The sequence below is a fragment of the Pogona vitticeps genome, chromosome 1, assembly GCF_051106095.1.
Source record: "Pogona vitticeps strain Pit_001003342236 chromosome 1, PviZW2.1, whole genome shotgun sequence".
NCBI classification, from domain to species: domain Eukaryota; kingdom Metazoa; phylum Chordata; class Lepidosauria; order Squamata; family Agamidae; genus Pogona; species Pogona vitticeps.
The window spans coordinates 308,855,834-308,861,833 of record NC_135783.1 but is presented as its reverse complement, the minus strand read 5'-3'; positions in this window follow the sequence as shown (position 1 = coordinate 308,861,833).

Below are 6,000 nucleotides of genomic sequence, written 5' to 3'. Positions count from 1 at the left end.
GTTAGCAAGGATAATGGTATCTTTAACCTCTCTTAAGCTTCCCTGTTTTGTCTGAGCCTAGCTGAAATCCTTACATTAGGTGCTGGGGAAGACTATTACCCAGTAACAATAAACAGTTGTAAATGAACCCTCTTCTTACAGGGCAGTTGGAGTGGTTCGGTCTCTAATGCAGTTAAGAGCCTTTGGTTCTAAAAAAAAAAAAAAAAAAACATGTCTCTTGCTGCAGATTGGCAAATACTTCCGGATTTGCTCCACAACTGGCACAGATGAATTCAAAGGGGTTTTTCTTCTTCAGAAGATCACATGACACAGAGGCAAAAGTGTATCAGCCCAGCCTTTTTGCTTCTGATTGGGAGATTTCCCCCCTGCCACTGGGGGCTTCTACTTTTTCTAAAGCTGGAACAATTTAAATGGTAGTTTTTTCCCTGTGTGATTGTTTATTTCATTCTATGAAAAGGCAGGGGACGTGACTCTGGCTGGTGTTATGGTGATGTATTAAGCTGAGACATGATGTTTTGGAATAGCAAGAACACCCTCCCTCATGATGCTTCTCCCTAGTCAACCCCAAAGTGTTTTGTTGTTGTTGTTGTTGTTGTTGTTGTTGTTGTTGTTTTAATTGAGTTTTGTGCTTATCACTTCACTGATATATTAGTCTAGCACTAAATCAGCTCTGCACAGACTAAAAAAGGGGGGGAATAAAAAAGAAAAGCCAGGTATCAAAGGAAGGAGGGCTGTGAACTAGGGGTATATAATAGATCACATCAGATTGAGAGCCAATGTGGACACTAGTACCAAAAATGAAATTGTAAACCGCCCGGAGAGTGCTTGTAGCACTATGGGGCGGTATATAAGTCCAAAAATAAATAAATAAATAAATAAAATCTGAGATCTCCATGTGATGACCTAAACTAACCACAATCATAAAGGAAAAGGTCTGTGATTCAAGATTTCAGCTGAGAAACAGTGGAAGAACAAGAGAAGCAGGAGTTCCCTCAGAGAATGATAAGACCCTTGCCACCTTGGTTTAGGTAATGAAATTTCAATGTTTGTGCAGGAGAGGCAATAGAAGAAGGAATTCATGTAGTGATCTTATGTATTCACATTTGTATTTTATTTTAGGGCTTTGAAGACTGTATACAGTGGTGCCTCGCAAGACGAATGTTTTTTGCGATCGTGTTGGTGACTCGCAAGATGGCTTCATTTATGGCCATGCTTCGCAAGATGATTTTTTTTCGCAATACCAATGCCTCACAAGATGAAAATAATTCATTCATCTTGCGAGGTTCCCCATAGGAATGCATTGCAATGCATTCCTATGAGAAACCACTTTTCGCAAGATGAAAATTTTGCAAGACAGTGCTACTCGCGGAACGAATTACTTTCGTCTTGCGAGGCACCACTGTACTTGGAACTACATTTGTTACAAGTGCAAGTGTGCTCCCTGTAAATTAAAAAATAACTTTTTTAAAAAAGATGCCACAAGAAAAAGCAAAACTAATTTTAAAAACTCTTAGTGTAGCTGCTGACTCTGGCCTCTTTGGCCCTCTGACTCCTCGTGCTGGCCCCTCCCACTGCTTTGGTCTTGCCCAATTAGAGTTTATTAATTACTGAAAATTGCTCCCTGCTGATGCCATAATCACCCTTCTGCAGGCATTAAGTTTTCCAACAGAATTTCAGACCACATATCATACTATTATCACAAATCACAGCATATAGACAGTAATAGTCTGATGTGAGACAAGACTGATTAGCAATGTAGTAAACACAGCATTCTCCCTCTTAGTAAACTTTGAACTGAACTGCTATACTGTATCTCCACTGACATTACTTGCGATATGAATGTCACTGACAGCCTGCTTACTGCAGTGACAATAGTACATGGTACTCCTTGTTCCTGCTCATGATACCTCCTCGACAATGCCAGCTGACCTGAAGAAGTCTTGTGCCACAGTTGCACTAGGCACCCTTTTGTCCTTTTCAACTGCCTGATTATGTGAAACTGTAAGTACTTCAGAGCTCCATATCCTTGCCTAGATCCAGAGAGGTTGCAATACATTGCAGTATGTGTAACATTTCTGCTTAAGCAATAGGCAGGGGGTTTTTTCCCAGTGGGGGAGGTAGCATCTCTTGCATAATATCTGAAAGAGAGGAGACCAAAGTCACATGGATGAAGCCATGTGTAATTCTTATCCATTTGTATATTTTTCTCACCAGTTATACAAAGCAATTCCAGGTAAGCCCTTGTCTAATAGCTTTCATGACTGCAGAGAATGGCTTACTTCTTTGCTACAGCTTCTGTAGCTTGGCACAGCTCAATTCTATGTAGGCTATCCAATTGGAGACAGCAAGGGGAGGAAGACAATGTGAAGCAAGATGGGGAACTTTCTGTAGTAAAAGTTCTTGTGGGACATTCCATCTCTAATGCCGAAATAATTCAACCAGCTTTGGGTACGATGGTGGATATGTTGTCTTTTATTTATCTTTGAAATCAGGACAAGTACTAATCTCACAGATGGTTGTGAGAATGAATGAGATAAAGCACTGTTCATAATTTTAACAAATGGACGTCAAATGAAAAGATAGGAAAGATACATAAAAATAGCAATTTGTTTAAAAATAGACCAACAAGATTAACCAAACAGATTCAGTCACATTACGCATAATTGTTTAAGCCCTATTTAAACACAAAAACTAGCAAACCAGATGGTTGCATTGGCTTATAATCACTAGAATTACACACACACACATTCAATCCAATACAGAGCAGCATTCACCAATGCTCTTCCTATGCGGTAGGATTCAGCTGTGTCTCTTGGATTTGGCTCAGTTCATGGAAGTTAGTCCTCTGAACTCTGTGGTCGTTACTTCCAGGGACAGGCCAATGCATTTTGGTTCTTTCAAAAGGAAGAAAAGAACTTAATGTCACACTCCCATTCCTTGTGAAGAAGCTGGCCACATTGGCAGATGAATCTTACTTCTGCCCTTGTGACAAGACATATCCTCCACTTTACCTGAGGGCAGCAAGCAGGCTTTTAGGGACATCTGGGTGCTTCACGGGATTGGATTCAGTAGGTGAGAAGCTGCATTTTCCAAAATTTCTCCATCGATCTCTGCACTTTCAAGTCTTGAGGTAGGCCAGTTCTGCTTATTTCTGAGCAGGTATTCATAAGCTCACACCTGCTTGTAAGGCCCACAGATGGAAGAAACACTGCCTGGCTGAAAGCAATACAGTGGTGCCCCGCATAGCGACGTTAATCCGTTCCAGGATTAACGTCGCTATCTGGATTCATCGCTATGTGGGGGGGAACCCATAGGAATGCATTAAACTCCGTTTAATGCGTTCCTATTGGGGAAAAACTCACCGCTATGCAGGGAATCCTCCATCTGGCTGCCATTTTCGCCGCCCGGTAAGCGAGGTCAGGGCGCGAAAATGCTGCGGGCGGCCATTTGTTGACCCGGCGGCCATTTTGGAACCACCGATCAGCTGTTTGTAAAACATTGCAATGCGAAGATCGGTAAGTGAAACACTTACCGATCATCGCAACGCGATGTTTTCCCTATCTAAAACATCGCAATGCGATCGCATTAGCGATCGCAAAAAAAGTGTCGCTATGCGGATTCATCATTAAACAGTGCGCTCGTTAAGCGAGGCACCACTGTAGTTTTTTTCCTTCTAACTTCTACCTGAATGGTGAATGAGGTCCCTCAGTTAGAGAGCTTTTCCCTGCTCTGTTTCTGCATAAGAACCAAAGGAATCTCTGATACATTGGGATGCTGCCCATTTTTCCATTTTTAAAAGCAACACTGCTTCTCAGTGGGCAGAAAAAGAGGTCTTACAGGATTTTACATTTTTGAACTCTTCCTTTGTAGTAGTATACAACATACCAATGTCCTTCCTTTCCTAGCTCAAGAAGCCCTGGCTGTATGCAGAGCAAACAAAGGCACGGGGGAAGGCTTGAAACATGCAGGAAGAAATCATTCTTCATTATAGATAAGGAGTACAGCTCAGTTCAACAGTCATACTGAGAAAGTAGGCCTTAAATAAGCAAACACTTGTAAACATCTTCTAACCAATGAGAAAAGAAGCATACACTCAGTGGCATAACTGCCACGCACTTGTCTCTATATTACATAGCGCACAGTTAAACATTTTTAAAAACAGTTTTTGGATCAGATTTTGCATGTTTCAAATTGTTTTTTAAATTCCAACTACATGACAGACAGGGAAATGCAAGGTTTAAAAAAACCCAGATAAAGTGCATTTATTTTTATATGTCTTCTTTTCCCTAACACTTTGTAACATTTTGTATGCATCTTTCCTATATGTCGTCTGTTGACTGAAAACATCATTGCAGAACATGGAGATATCCAGGATCAGAAGAGTAATTGTGTTCTATTTCACATTTTTGTTTGAAATACTATGAAAATGCTGTTCAAATATAATTCTTCAACTTCCTTATACTCCACTGGTATCCGTCAATGTGAAATTGAGGGATTTCCTATAGAAATTCATGACTCTTATTTATTCAAGTGGGGACAATCAGATATCAGAACAACATTGTACTAGGGAAGGTAGTCTGGTTTTACTGACTAGAATCCTGCATAAAGGGAAATTATGTCACCAGTTCACAAACTCAGTTACATTGGCTTTAACAAGCCCAGTTCATTCAATGGGTCTATTCTATCTGCAACTAAGGGGTCAGTTACATGTTGAAATACTTCTGCATTTGCATCAGGTTTAGCACACTTGAAATTGATTTAAAATGTTTACATAAAATACATCTAAGCACAAATTTTTTTGAGGACAGGGTGTGGTTTTTTTGGGGGGGGTATTTTAACTCACTTGTGAATGTGATTTATTTCAAAATGTTTGTCATTTGTGCTTGCCTGTGTTGGAATAAATTGCGTCTGTGGGGTTTGTCAAGTACTGGATGTCAGGATCACATGTTTCAGATTGCAGGGTAATCTTGCAGCCTGATTGGTTATTATTATTTTTCAATCTCGAATTCTGTTCTAGTGCTGTTCCAGTTTTAAAAGATAAAACATTAAACAAATGTTCAACTCTTGGAGAGCTCTATGAAACAGGAATACCTGTCTGTGAAGAGCATGCAAGAAATAGAGGAGCAATGGAGAGAGAAATGAAAGAGAAGGAAGTCAGGGGCTTCAACAGGCAAGTCAAAAAGCAAACCCTGCAGGACTCCAATGAGACAGATTCACACTTTGCCAAGCAACAGTGGCAAAAAAGAGTGCAGTTTGTGCATTGTAGGGCCTCATATCTGTTTAAAGGTGGTGGTGATGGGAGGTATTTCCTCTTCAGATGTAGCTGAAAACTGCTTGAAGGATCAACTATCTTTCATTTTTTTCAATTCTTATTATGCAGTTCCCCCTTTTCTCCTGATATTTCTCTCTCCACCCCTGTTCTCATCACAAAAGGAAGGGGTTTAGGCAAGGATTCAGCCTGGTGATCTGAGCCAGGCAAGGTAAGAGGAGCATTACCAGATGATCACTCAATCAAAATAGATATGAGAACAACAAGAAAAAAATGTGCTTCCATGTGACCCAAGCACATTTCTGCCTTCACCTCTCCCCTCATTCCCTCCCTCTGTCCCTCCTTCTCCCTAGGATCTTTCTTCAACCCCCTCTCTATATTTTACTTGAAGGGGAAAAGTAAAATGTTCCCCAGCCACCAGATATTTATGCTCCCCCTCAATCTTGGAGTGCCAAATTGTTTCTAAAAGCAGCAATTCAAAACCCCTTGTAGTCTCCTGGACCAATATACATAATCAGACTACAAATTATCCCTTTTGGGCATACACATTAACACAAAGACCACATGACAATAAATCTACTTCAAAAAAAAACTGAACCAGCTCCGCCGAGGTGGTCCCTATTAATCTACTCGCATTTGCATGCTTTCGAACCACTAGGTTGGCGGGAGCTGGGACAAGCGACAGGCGCTCACTCCGTCGCGTGGATTCGATCTTACGACTGCTTGGTCTT